The sequence below is a fragment of the Artemia sp. Qi Xiang Cuo genome, chromosome 5 (assembly GCF_049724085.1).
Source record: "Artemia sp. Qi Xiang Cuo chromosome 5, ASM4972408v1, whole genome shotgun sequence".
Taxonomy (NCBI): Eukaryota; Metazoa; Arthropoda; class Branchiopoda; order Anostraca; family Artemiidae; genus Artemia; species Artemia sp. Qi Xiang Cuo.
In genome coordinates, this window is record NC_142798.1 from 1,786,338 (window position 1) to 1,800,132 (window position 13,795).

Genomic DNA, 13,795 nt, shown 5'->3' on the forward strand with positions numbered 1-13,795 from the left:
GACTTCTTTCGTGTTACGTATAATGCACCAGTACCATAATAATAATACTAAAAATAGTGAATAATAAAAAAATTAATAACAATAACAAAAATAACCTGCACAGTCACTGAAAAAACGTCAAAATTCTTGCTGTATAAGAAATCTACAAAGAGTTCATAAAGAAAGTACAGTTATATTTTACATGTATTAAAATAAGTTTACGAATATGAATCGGCAAAAAGTTTGAACATTCAAAACGTTACTTTTTTTCAGTGCTCAAAATGTCATTTTGTGATAGGGATATACTGATGTGTGTGATGCGGCTTAACTGATTTCAACGAAAATAGGTTAGTGAGATAGACATGAGCTTCCTAATAAACGTGTGTTATAATAGTGAAACTGTGCAAAGTAGATCTTCTGCTTAAATGAAGTACAACAAAATTGTTTTCAGCTTCAAATTTTGCTCAATCCCAATTTATAAGGTTTTAAAGATATGCAAATACATTTCCAAAATTTTGAAAAAAATATTGATATGGCTTAAAATTCTACTCAAACAACAGAAATTGCATTTTCAGAACTAAAGCCAGAGAAAAAGAAACTGATAACTGAAAATTAAGGTGAAACATTGTTTTGCCAAAATTCCAAAAGGTCGTGTCATGTAGACCTGTCATGTAGACAAAATGCAGGATCCTCTAGAGGGAGAAGCAGGGGAGGTAGGTACTTCAAAATACCTTTTTGGGACATACTTTAGCCTGTAGAAACATCAATGGAAGTTTGATTTTCCTAACCTATCTCCTTTCCAAAATAGCCCAAAGTAGCTAAAGTAGAATTTTACCAAACTGGTGTTAACAAGAAGGATGCTAACAGAGGTATAGGCCTATAAGCTGTATCTAAAACAGCCTAAGAGCAAAAAATTTTATCTTTGAAGGTCTCAAAAGAGTGGTGTAATGTCATCAAAATCATGGGGGGGGGGCAATGTTGGAGCCAAATTTCCCAAATCAAGTGAAAAAGGGAAAATGAGCCATGTAGTACCATAAAGGCAAAGATATACTAAAGAAAACTGACCTGTTTCTCTGGATGCTTGAATTTTGTAGGCATATCTCAGTTTTGACTAGCCTAGTTTTTTTGCAGAAACTAAATTTCAGCTGGGGGGCCAGTCTTGGCAAATTAGATCCCAAGGGGGCATTCCCCCCCCCTGCCCAATGGCAGATTATGCCCCTGTCTCTAAAGGGCTTAAAATTGAATTTATGACAAAAGTAATTATTATATTCAGAAAGAGCTTAAAAAAAAATCAAGTGTATGTTCATTTTGTAGGTGCAAAGTATAGACTGCTTTATATTTATCTAAAAATTGCCATTTGCAGCTGATTTAGGAATGGTAATTATCATCTTCTTCTGTCTTAATAGTAAAATGTTATTTGAAAAACAAATTTATATGGGTTTTTAAAAAAAGCCAGTAAACCCCTTGAAAATGGCATAATAGGAAAACTGACCATTTTTGATGTACTTGCAGCTCTTTTTAAAGAATTCTGCAAATTGAATTCAAAATAGTATTTTGCTATTAAGACTAAAAAAAAATAATAATTACCATTCCTGAATCATCTGCAAATGGCAATCTTTTTCTAGAAACATGTTTTTAAACTTTTGGTTACTATGGACTGTCTTGAGCCCTTTAAGGGGTCAAAATGTAATTTCTCCCAGAAGTAATAATTGAATTATCAAAGAGCATATACAACACATCAAGGGACTTGTTGACTTTCATTCTAGGTAGATTATGTTGAGAACTGCAAATTTACCTTATAGATTTCATGATGACATGAGAATGGACATTGGGTAGTTGCACATACTAAACAGTATAAGCTTAGAATAGAGGATGTTAAGAAGGAATATGTTAAGAAGACAATTTAGTATAAGCCTAGAGGAATTCTTACTTCACAATATGTAGAATATCTATAGTTAGCACATTTTGAATGCAGCTTCACTGTAGTTTAGCCTCAACTCCCTCCCCCTACTGTGCAAATATATAGCCTATATATTTTACATGTATTTTTCTGTTTCTTGATTTTGCCACAGTTGATTTTATTTAAAGGTACATGAGTGATGCATGGGAAATATATAATTTAGGCTATACATTAGCACATTAAGGGGGGATGACTTTCTTCTACTCCTATACCTGCTCCAGGATGATGACTTGATAAACTGCGAAAAATAGTATCTAGTAGAATAAAAGCATGTCCAAGTCTGCATTTTGATTTATTCTAGATAAGCTGTCAAATTTCTTGTTAGAATTTTTGATTGGACTATGATAACCTGCTGGATAGACTGAGAAATTAAGCTAAAAAAAATCCAGCTAAAATATAGGATTTTGTGGTATATTCTTTGAAGAAAAGAGATCATTGAATGAGGTTTAGACTTAATGCTTGTTTATCCATTAAAATACAACAGGTAATTATCTGAGAATCGTCTATTTTATCATTTCCTGAATTGTAATTTTGCTTTCATAACATCAAAAATAAAAGGTGTGAAGTGGAGAAAAAGAACCATGCTTTGCATAATAATTTCAGAACTTCTGAATGTTTCTTCAGATAAAAATTAAAAACATTCAGGCAAATGAAACACATGTTTGATGCCTACAAGTCTTTCAGGATGTTGCAGAAAAAGCAGCACATTCGCCTTTGACAACAATGTTGAATATCTCACAGGATCTTGTATTGGAATTTTTCTAACTGGATCTTGCACCTCTAGCCTACTTCTTCCCTATTTGTTTGTTTGGTTTATTTAAGGAATGTTGGTCCTAGCTTTGAACTAAAGGTTGAATTTAGCTCACTTATAACCAAACTCAAACCCAGAGAGCCAGTTTTGCCAAGGCATATGGTCCATGAAAATCAAACTCTTGTTGTACTTCTAATTCTCTTTTTTAGAAATTAGGAGAAGGCTATGTTACATTAGTGGATTTTCGGTAGACTAAAAGAAGGTATTTATTAAAAATGTTTGCACAAGTAGACTCAAGTATTTCAGAACTGGATTAAATATTGTTTTGGCTCAGTTTAATATGTGGAATGCTCAGTTGTTTTCTATTTCAGGTATACTTACAACCCTGGTAAAATAAATACTGTATAACAATCTGATATTTACCTGGCTGTAGCTACCTTTGCAGCCATAACAGTCTACTCTAAGAGATTGTAAGTTTATAGTCCTAAAATGAAAAAAACCGCATTCAAAAGAAAGCAAAATTTAAACATATATTTTTGTAAGCAGACAATTAGCTACAAAGGGGAAGGAACATCTGATAAATTTTAGATAACATAAACTTTTTACATGGCAGTGATGGTTGAATGGTGTGTGTAATCAATCTCTGTTTAATTCAATCCTTATTCAACTCATAACCATGCTGAACTCAGTCTGGTTGCTTGAGTTAAAAAGTTATGGTCGCTTTTATGGCAATCCCCCCCCCCCCCGGGTGGTGCCAAAGAGAGCCTCAATAATACTTTTTGTCGTTGTTTAGCATCTCCAGATTCGACATGTCTTCTTTGTTAGTTAGTTTTCGCCCAATCTTTAGCTGATGAAAAGCTTTCCACTAAGATCTTTCAATACAATTGTTGGACAAATATATCATTTGAAATTATTTAAATTTGTGAATAATAAGGAAAGGATATGGTTGTAAGGTTGTAGTTTAAGGTTGTTAAGTTCATTCTTCCTGTCATCGTTTCTGCCCTCATGAGACTTGTCAATCTTTCTTTAGAAAATTATGTCTTCTCAGGTGTCTTAAAGCGCGATTGTACAATTATACTTTTTAAAGCTAGGCAAAGAAACAATCCTACAAAATGTCAATCAATATCCCTTTTATTAATGCTTGGTAAAAGATTTGAAAGGACTATGTCTTTTCAACTTCTTAATTTTATTAATTCTAGAAACTTTTTTCATAATTTTCCGTTTGTTTTTAGGACTGAGCACTGAACTGACCATGTATGCGCACCCGTCCTGAATTATTCACACTCATTTCTTGGCACTGCTCTTGTACCTGCTACTCTTATTCTCGATGTATGAAAAGCATCCGAATGATTAACATACAAGATTCTTCTTTGGAAACTGTCCGTTATTGGTATAAGAATGAATGTTTATTCCTAGTTTCTATAATATCTATCTGGTCAAGTCATCTCGGTTGATCCGCACTTTCTTAACCATTCGGGAATAGAGTTTGGCGTTCCACAAGGATCTGTTATTGGGCAGATACCCTTTTTAATCTATGTCAATTACCTTATTAATGCGGTTCAAAATTTAAAACCTACCATTTGCTGTCGTCTTTGTCAACCAGCATCCATCACTAATTGTGACAGGAGTTCGTCCGTACCGGATGCACTTATTGCTGTTGCTGATGACAGTACTCTTGGCACAGTTCGTAGAACTGAGTCTGATCTTCGTTCAAAGATAAATAACCTTTTTGAAAGAGTTATCCAATGGTTTGATGTAAATTATCTTGCCTTAAATGTCGGGAAGTAATTTTTTCTCATTTTCTCCAGAGTTTCAAAGGCTTGCCCTGACTTAAATGAAATACACGTATCAAGATGTTCTCTAAGTAGACCTAGAGATCGTTACGTTCGATTCCTAGGCGTATTGCTTGACAAAAATCTTTCTTTCAAGTATCCTATTGACCTGATTAAAATGAAAGTCTCCAGGAGTCTTGGAATCCTTAGAAAGCTCATACAAATATTTCCAGGGTTGATTCTTAGAATCTTGTTCTACAGCCTAGTTTAGTCTTATGTTTCAGATTGTTCTGTTATTGGGATTTCAACTTTTCCCTCGTCTCTGATGCCACTTTCAAAACTTTATGATAGAGCAAGGACTCTTATTAAGGAAACTAACCGATCTTCACTTAAACCCTTGCTTAATTTGAAATCTCTCTTTCTTTCTTGTTCTTCTTTCATCTTTTTAGAGTTGCACCGCCATCTTCCTGCTGCTCTATGTAATAATATATCTTTTGTTTCTGATGAATCGACTTATCATCTCCGCACTTTACAGATTCTTCATACTCCATCAGTAAGGTCTGATTTCAACCCTCTGACAACTTGCAACAGGATTTGGAACACGCTCCCTGTGTCTTTACGAAGCTGCCACTCGTTTGGTATGTTCAAAAATCATGTTAGGGATTTTCTAGCTAGTAATCAAGATTTTTTTTTCTCACTTTTCGAATCTCTTAAATGTTTAAATGCGTCACTTTGAAAATGGTTTTGTTTTTTATTGATTCGTCTCATTTTTGCTTCTCCTTTGTTTTTTCCTGTCCAGAGGGATTTACGAAAGAGTTTATACTTAAGCGCGCTTTCCTGAGCTTATTGACCAAATGAAATTGACTAATTGACTGTTTGCTGCAATTACAAGTAAAGTTAAGTTTATTAATAAATATAGAACTTAAGAAAATGCATATATATATATATATATATATATATATATATATATATATATATATATATATATATATATATATATATATATATATATATATATATAAATAATACATGAAAAAAAATCATTCAACTAAATCTTCTAGACTGCCCATGAACTTGCGAAGGCAAATTCTCCTAGGGGCGTGCCAGGAACAGAAAAAAAAGAAGAAAAGAATTTAGTACTAGTTAATAGAGTATGTCAAAAACAGTACATGAAAGTACGTAATTCCATGCTGAGTTGTCACTGGAGCCACCGTAACGGCTAAAAAAGAAGAAATAATTATCCAAATAATCCACTATCAAACACACCTCTTACAACAAAAGAAGAAGGAAAAAAAGAATGAGAAATAATAGCTTAGAACTCATACATATATACATTTTTTCCTTGTTTTTACTTCTAAATGTTTAAAACTATTTTATATCATTTAATATCCTATCATTACTATTCCATAAGTTTATAAATAAAATATAAATAAAAATCACAAATTCTAACTTGAAACTCATAAGCTTAATTAGAATACATTTTTTCCTTAACTTTATTTCTAAATTCTTGAAACCTTTTTATGTCATCAATTTTCTCATCATTACTATTACATAATTTTATTCCTCGATAAATAAAGGAGAACTTAGACATTGTAGTTTATTTGAGCAGACAGCACCTTGCTTGTTCGAGTATTATAATTGTGGAAATCAGATCTAGCCTGAAACATGCCTGAGAAGCATAAAGGGGAATTATTATTATTATTATTTGAAAAAAAGTACGTTTTCTAAAGAGTTAAAGAGGCTGAGTTACAAGGTCGAACCTTAAACCGTACAGGGATTAGGAGGCACAGTTGGGGCTGCCGCCCCCAAACCCCGCTTTCGCAGCCTTTAAATAAAAAAAAAGTTTTTTAGACTGAAAGTAAGGAGCGACATTAAATCTTAAAACGAACAGAAATTATTCCGTATATGAAAGAGGCTGTGCCCTCCTCAACGCCTCGCTCTTTACGCTAAAGTTTGACTCTGTCTCACAACTTTATTTTTTAAAACAATAAAAAACCTTAGCGTAAAGAGCGAGGCGTTGAGGAGGGCACAGCCTCTTTCATATACGGAATAATTTCTGTTCGTTTTAAGATTTAATGTCGCTCCTTACTTTCAGTTTAAAAAAAAAAAATTTATTTAAAGGCTGCGAAAGCGGGGGTTTGGGGGCGGCAGCCCCCCAACTGTGCCTCCTAATCCCTCTACGTTTTAAGGTTCGACCTTGTAACTCAGCCTCTTTATCTCTTTAGAAAACGTAGTTTTTTTCAAATAATTTCTGCACGTTTTTGTACAGTTTATTACTTATTATTGCTTGACTAACTGTTAGCTGATCGTGTCAGGAGTTAAAGTTGGGGGCTCCCGCCCCCAAACCCCCCGCTCTTGAACATTCTTGTGTTAAGGCTTTTAATTCCTGAATACTCAAATCACGTCGTACAGGGTGCCTCCTAATCCCTGTACGTTTTAAGGTTCGAACTTGTGACTCAGCCTCTTTAACAGCCCCCCAACTGTGCCTCCTAATCCCTGTACGTTTTAAGGGTCGACCTTGTAACTCAGCCTCTTTAACTATTTAGAAAACGTAATTTTTTTCAAATAATTTAAAAAAGAAACTGAGTTTCTTTTTTAAAGTTTAAATTCATTGTATAAACGATTTGCTCTGACGGTGAATCGAAATCGGGTTATCCACCTGACAGTCTGAAATATCAATCAAGGGACTAATGAGACACAATTGTAATTGTTTTTTAGTAAATGGAATCTATTTTCGCAAAGCAAATTCCCACAAAACTTGATATTTGGTTTTTGGAAAACAGGGAAGGAGAGATCAGATTGAGCTGAAATTTCGAGGATAAGCTCCCAGGCCCCAGGAAAGCTTATCCTCTAAATTTCAGCCCGATCAGACAACGTTAAAGGGGGGTTGTGGTGGGAAAAATTAACATGGGCTATTATAGGAAAACGAGGTTTTTCGTAAATGTAAATTCGGGGGATAAATTTTTCGGTCTGAAAATATCAAAAGGCCCTAACAGGTCGAATTCTGCTTCGAATGAGTCCTCATTCACCCGGATCAGTTGACAACTGTGGCCTGTAGGCGTGGCTAAGAAAAAAAAGAAATGATGAATTTTAAGTGGCTATATTTGGTTTTTTGAAAACAGGGAAGGAATGATCGGATTGAGCTGAAATTTCGACGATAAGCTCCCGGGGCCTAGGAAAGCTTAACCTCGTTAAAGGGGGGCTGTGGTGGGAGGGTCGAAACTTCCGGCCCAGTTTACCCCATGAAGATAAAGTCGGAGGAGGATGAAATTTTGCAAGTTTCTTAGTTTGAGCTTGGGCTACAAAATGCGATTACCGCCGTCTCTCTGCGACCTCTAGGACCTGAAATCGCTTAACATTGTGGTGGGTCGCCTCTTTATAGAGGCACAAGTGTGCCTCCTTGATGCTTAAACATAAATAACTGTTGATATAAAGTAAAAGTTTCCTAGTTTAAGTATTTTCTTTTGTTTTTATGTATCATATGGCTATATATGGGGCCATCAAGGGTCGGGGGTGTTGTGTATGGTCAGAAAAGTAACCATGATATTTGGAAATAACATAAAATAAGGAGTCTGATGATAGCACTTTCACTTTATTAGACGGGTTGAGTGACATGGGAACTGAGTTAAAAAGATTCTGTAAGCCAAAATGCTATAATTTTGGGTAGTGAGTCTGGCACATGGCACATTAATTTGGTTTTAATTTCAGTTTTCATTGTGGTGAGATAATTCGAAAACATCCTCAGGTAAGTGATATTCCTTCATCCTTTTACATGTCGATGTAATGGTGCGACTAAGAAGATTGGAGAAGGAATGACAATTTATCGATATTTAGGCGCAGAACATAGTTTCCCTGTGTTTTTCATGTTTAAAAATGAAAAATATATTTTCAAACAGTTTGTGGTAACATTTCTATAAGTAAGGAGCAACTTGTGCTAATTTGACCAAAAACAAAGAGAAAATATAATTAAAAAACAATCAGGATGATTTTGTAGTTCTATTTTCTCTCTCTTTTTTTTTTTTTTTTTGTCAAACGCCATTTGTAGCCGGTGTTTTCCTTGAACGTATTTACTTGTGCTAATAGTGACTAAAACACTAAAAAAAATGATTTCGTAACAACATATAAATAAAAGAGGCAACTTCTTAAGGATATTCCAAGCATATAAAATTCATTAATTTTAAAAGTACTTGAGCACGAAAAAATTGCCAAATTTTAGAAAAGGGGGATAAAACCCCCCAAAAGGGAGAGTAACCTTGATAAAATCAAACCATCAAATTTCGCATATCGGAGGCTCCATTTCAAAGGTTTGAAGTTCCTATTCACAAAATTACGAATCTTCTTCTCGATGGTTGGTCATATATACAAGATCATTTGTTTTTTCGGGGGTGTTGCATTGAACCAGTGCTAATTTTGTTCTGAAATTGTAATTACGATCCAAAATTTTAGTTCTTGAGCATAAAAGTTGAAAGACTTCAAATATTCTTACAATTAACCCATGGTAAAACTATGTCACCTGAGGCACAGACAGTACAAATTTATTTAATAGAATTAAAAAAAAAAAAAAATATCGAAGCAAAGTAAGGAGTGCTATAGAACTCAAAACGAGGAGAAATAAAGCGATATGATAAATCAGAAATACAACGAACGCAAATGAATAATCAATGAACGTAAATTAAAATGCATTGTCAAGTCAAACTTCGAAATAACGATTTGAATAGACCAAGCCTGAAACGAACGTAAAATGAATTTTCAAGCCAAGCTTAAAACGCACAGAAGTTATTATAAATAAGAATATCACTACCACCCTCTTAAACGCTCTGTCTGGAGTATCATTCTCGCCTTACTAAAAACCAAATATATTGTGAATTTTTTTTTCTTATAACTATAACATTAAAATAGAAAATTTCCGAAGCTTCAGGGAATTATTTTTTTCATGTATCATTGTAATTTAGACAATCAATAAACTTTTATTGGTTTGATATGCAGATTCAGTTGATTTGCCATTTTTTTTTTATGACAAAATTCATGGAAAACCTGTTAAAAACTGTAGCACAAATAAAAAGAAAGCGGTTGAATTTCGTATTGACTTCGAAAATAGTGGTACAAGTATAGAAAATTTGCACGATTTTCGAAAAAGGGGGGAAGCACCCCAACAATTCAATCAAAATCGTACCATCAAATTCAGCATATCAGAGAATCCTACTGTAGAGATTTCAAGCTCCTATTTACAAAAATGTTGCATTTTGTGTTGTTTCTTTTTTTTTGCCAAAAGAAAGATGTGGATGCGTGTTTATTTGTTTTTCGTTTATTTTTGTTTTCTGCAGGGTTGATCTTATCAAACCAGTGGCCCTAAAAATCAAGAGAGGGCTTATTTGAACGAAAATTTAAAGTTCTAGTGCCTTTTTTAAATGACCATAAAGATTGGAGAACGAATAGTCCATCTCTCCCCCCCCTCCCCCACCTAGACCCCAAAGTCATCCAATGAGAATTTGGAGATAGCCGTTTTGTTCAGCATAATTGAAATATCCAATAACTATGCCCCTAGGGATGACATGACCCCTCAAAGCCCCTCGGGAAAGGGCGGTAAGTTATGAAAATTTGTCCATTCTTTACATATAGTATTTGTTATTGGGATATATACAGAAATCTTCCGGAGGGTGGGGGGATTTTACACGTGGAGAATTTTCAGTAGGGAGAGAAGTTTCCAAAGGTGAACTTTCCAGGGGAAATTTTACACGTGGGGGAATTTTCTAAATTCCTATGCTAAATTCTTTTTATTTGTCGTGCTTTCTTTTTTGAGAAAGTGACTCAATTTTGAATGTGGAGATGTTCCGGGGAAGTTTTCTGGGGGAAGGGAATTTTCGGAGATGGAAGAATTTTATGAGGGTGAAATCCTCCATGGGGGAATTTTTCGCGAGAGAATTTCTCCATGGGGGAATTTTTTTACGGGAGGAATTTTTCATTATGAGGGAATTTCAGGGAAAAATTTTCCACCGAGGGGGGGATTTCTGGTGTGATTCTAAAAGATCAAAAATTAACTAAAAAAGAAGTTTTTTTTTCAAATGAAAGTAGACTAAGGAGAATTTTCCCGGTGGCATTGTCCACAGGGGAAATTTTCCACAAAGATGGAATTTTCCGGGGGGAGGGGGGTTTGCTCGGGAGGAACTTTTCATGGAGGAATTTTCGCCAGAGAGGATTTTCCATGCAGGGGGAAGCGGGTTTCCCGGCATTATTTGGAAAAAGATCAAAAATTAAATAAACAAATCAACAAGTTTTTTCAACTGAAAGTAAGGAGCATCCTTAAAACTTAAAATGAACACAAATTATTCCGTATTTGAGGGGGAAAACCCCCCCCCCCCCCCCCCTCAATACCTTTCTCTTCGCGGTAAAATTTGAGTTTTTGTCCCAATTCTTTAGGACTGACTCTTGGAACATCATGACCATTTAATTAGAATAAGAAGCGTTTTTAAGGTGCTAAAAAAAACTTTAGCGTAGAGATTGAGTATTAAGGGGGGGGGGGCAGCTCCCCTCACATACGGAATAGATTCTGTTCGTTTTTTAAGTTTCAGTGTTGCTCCCTACTTTCAATGGAAATTACTTGTTTTTTTTTATTTAATAGATACTTAGAGACTAAGGATTTTGAAGATGTTTTGTTTTTCCCTGTATTGCTTCCATAGACAGCCAGGAACTTTGGCTTGTTTTATTATTTTTTTTCTTTATCTTGAAAGAACCCTCTCCCGCCAATCCAAATAACGAACCTGATTAAAAACTGCTGGGGCTCTGCATAAAAAAAAACTTCCATGGAAACTTAGATGCAGTAGTTCAAAATTTATGAGGAATTTATAGTAGAGGACAAAATCAAAAAATGGCTTTTGTGGTTTTTGGGTGCCATTTCTATGAAATCCTAAATCTTTCCGAATTTTTGGGCATTTCATATTCAAACTCTCAAAATGTTTTGTTGTCTTTATCATTCCCCGCCCCCTTACAAAAAACAGCATGCGGACGTGGCTGATTGGTTGGATTCCTTGAATAAAAAAAACTGTCCCCCAAAAGAATAGATTACTCCCCAGTGACTAGTGGGCTGGGGACTACGAAACTATGCTGAAAAAATTATATAAATATTTTTTACTCACAAGCTTAACTTTTCCACCGTCATTCAATTGACGGTACGGTACAACATTAAGGCTATTATTCTCCCGTGCCTAAGTTAGTAGTACTGGTACGTGAGTAGAACCCTATCAGGAGGTCCCATTGCCCACCCCTGCTGCCACCTACAACTTTTTTTAACACCATATATGAGCACGAGAACCACGTGGTTTATGGTTTTTGTCAATGAGAATGAAAAAACATGAACTGTTTCGTATGTAAGGTTATTGTAATGGCTGGTTATGCGTGCTGTTTAATTTATTTGATGATTTTAATTGATGTTTAATGATTTTTTTCACTGTTAATGAAAAAACAGGAACTTTATAACACTTATTTATTAAAACATAAATTATTGTTTAGTATATTGTTTTATCACTGAGAATAAAAAAACAGGAATTTTCTCAATTGGATTTACATAATCGCTAGGGGAAATTATTGATTCACAAAGGGGGAATTAAGAAACATTATGGTTTCTTTGTTGTTTGGCTAGCTTAACCTGAGAAATTGATTTACATAATCGCTAGGGGGAATTATTGATTCACGAAGGGGGAATTAAGAAACAAACATGGCTTCATTAATCTTTAGGCCTGAGGGATTTATTTATTATTGTTGTTTTGGACAAGTGCATGCTAGGGGTGAATGTCAAGGTGTCATGGAATAGGAAACCGGAAGTACATGCATCCTTCTCAGCCAATCAGAGAGTCGGATAAAAACCCCATATAAGCCAAAAAGAGGGCGGGTTAAAAATTATTTACCCGTTAAATAACAAATCACCCTTGAGATTTCGTATATAAAGGTCATGCAATGTGATTAAATTATCAGAAAGTTCCAGAACACAATGGATAGAACACATGAAATTATTGATGAACTTGAAGCCTTGGCAGCCAAAATTCGCAATTTACTTTCTTTTTTAATTTTTTATTTTAAAAATAAATTTTTTTTCCGTGGTTACCCTATACCATTTTCGGTTAAACCCTCCCCCCCCGATACAAGCGCCACTATATGATGTTTATACTCGATAAAAAGCGTAAAATACGCTCTTTATTCGTTACGTAAACCCCATCCTTCCTTCCCCCTCGGTTTAAGACCTTAATTCTGTTTTTGATAAATTCCATATCTTATCTAAAAGCAACTGTCAACTTTCTGTCATTCCCTTAATATACTGTCCACCATGGATTGACTTACAGATTTCTCGTAACGATTTAAATATCCGATAATTACTGACACCCCATTTAAAGTACATCCGGATTTGATAAATATACAAGAATTTGGATAGCGGCTTAACCAAAAGGTTTTTCTGAGAAAAATAGTTTTCCCCATCGAATTAAAAAAAAACAGTTTCGTGTGAAAAAAGAGATTATTGTTAATTAACATTGTGTGGTTACAGGCCTTGCTTAATTCTATGTGGTATGGAAGCATGGAAATGAGTTATTTTCAAAATTAATGCCTAACAATATTTTTAGGACATTGGTGAAAGGTGGGGGGGGGGTTGACAATGCCTAAAGTCTAACACCTCCATTGTAAGGTGAAAACAAACTGTTTCTTCGCGTGAAAAGTAAGGGGAGTGAGTTTAAGAAAAAGATACATTGCTTTATTATGCGTAAATTGAATAGCATTTTTACCTATGATCGCAAATTTTAGGCCTATAAGCTCTGTGTTAACAATCTTTTTATCTTATTTAAAGCCTATAGACTGGAATATTTAAATGGTAAAAATATAAATATTGATTTCTATCCTAAGACTACAGACTACTGTTTGTCAAGATTTATTTTTTCACATGCTGTACAATAAAAACGTTTGATTTCTGAGCCAACTATATTTCTCGTAAATTTTACTTTTTGCTTTTGCTTTTGGGTTTAGGGGGAGGGGGCTTCTTTGCGATAAATGCTTTCTAGACAAAATTATGGCTAGGGGGACTTTCTTAGTGATAAATTCTTTTCTAAACAAAATTATATGGATGAGGGTACTAACTTTCTTTCTGTGAAAAGGTGACAAATTATTTTGATACTAATTTTTCTCTTCTTTTTAAGGCAAATTATGAAGAATGTATGACGCCGCCGCCCGCTAAGAAAGCGAGAGTGGACGAGACAAGACCATCCATTATTAAGTACGCTGGCTCGACCCCAAAACAAGTGCAATCATCTGTACAAGAATGTAACGCCACCGGCCCAACCACCTTCCATCATA

At 34.7% G+C, this 13,795-nt stretch overlaps 1 protein-coding gene across 3 annotated transcripts in view; it reads left to right on the forward strand.

Moving 5' to 3' along the window:
- Nucleotides 1–216: 216 nt before the first annotated feature.
- The window catches only part of LOC148951707 (CCAAT/enhancer-binding protein gamma-like), a 378,366-nt gene continuing 364,787 nt past the window's right edge, over nucleotides 217–13,795 (forward strand). For 2 of the 3 annotated variants that reach the window (XM_089088674.1, XM_089088676.1), the window contains exons 1-2: nucleotides 217–326; nucleotides 4,998–5,100. The gene's annotated coding sequence lies outside the window, so the exon portion shown is untranslated. Of the gene's footprint in view, nucleotides 327–4,911; nucleotides 5,101–13,795 lie in introns of all 3 variants that reach the window. The other variant, XM_089088675.1, reaches the window with a different exon arrangement.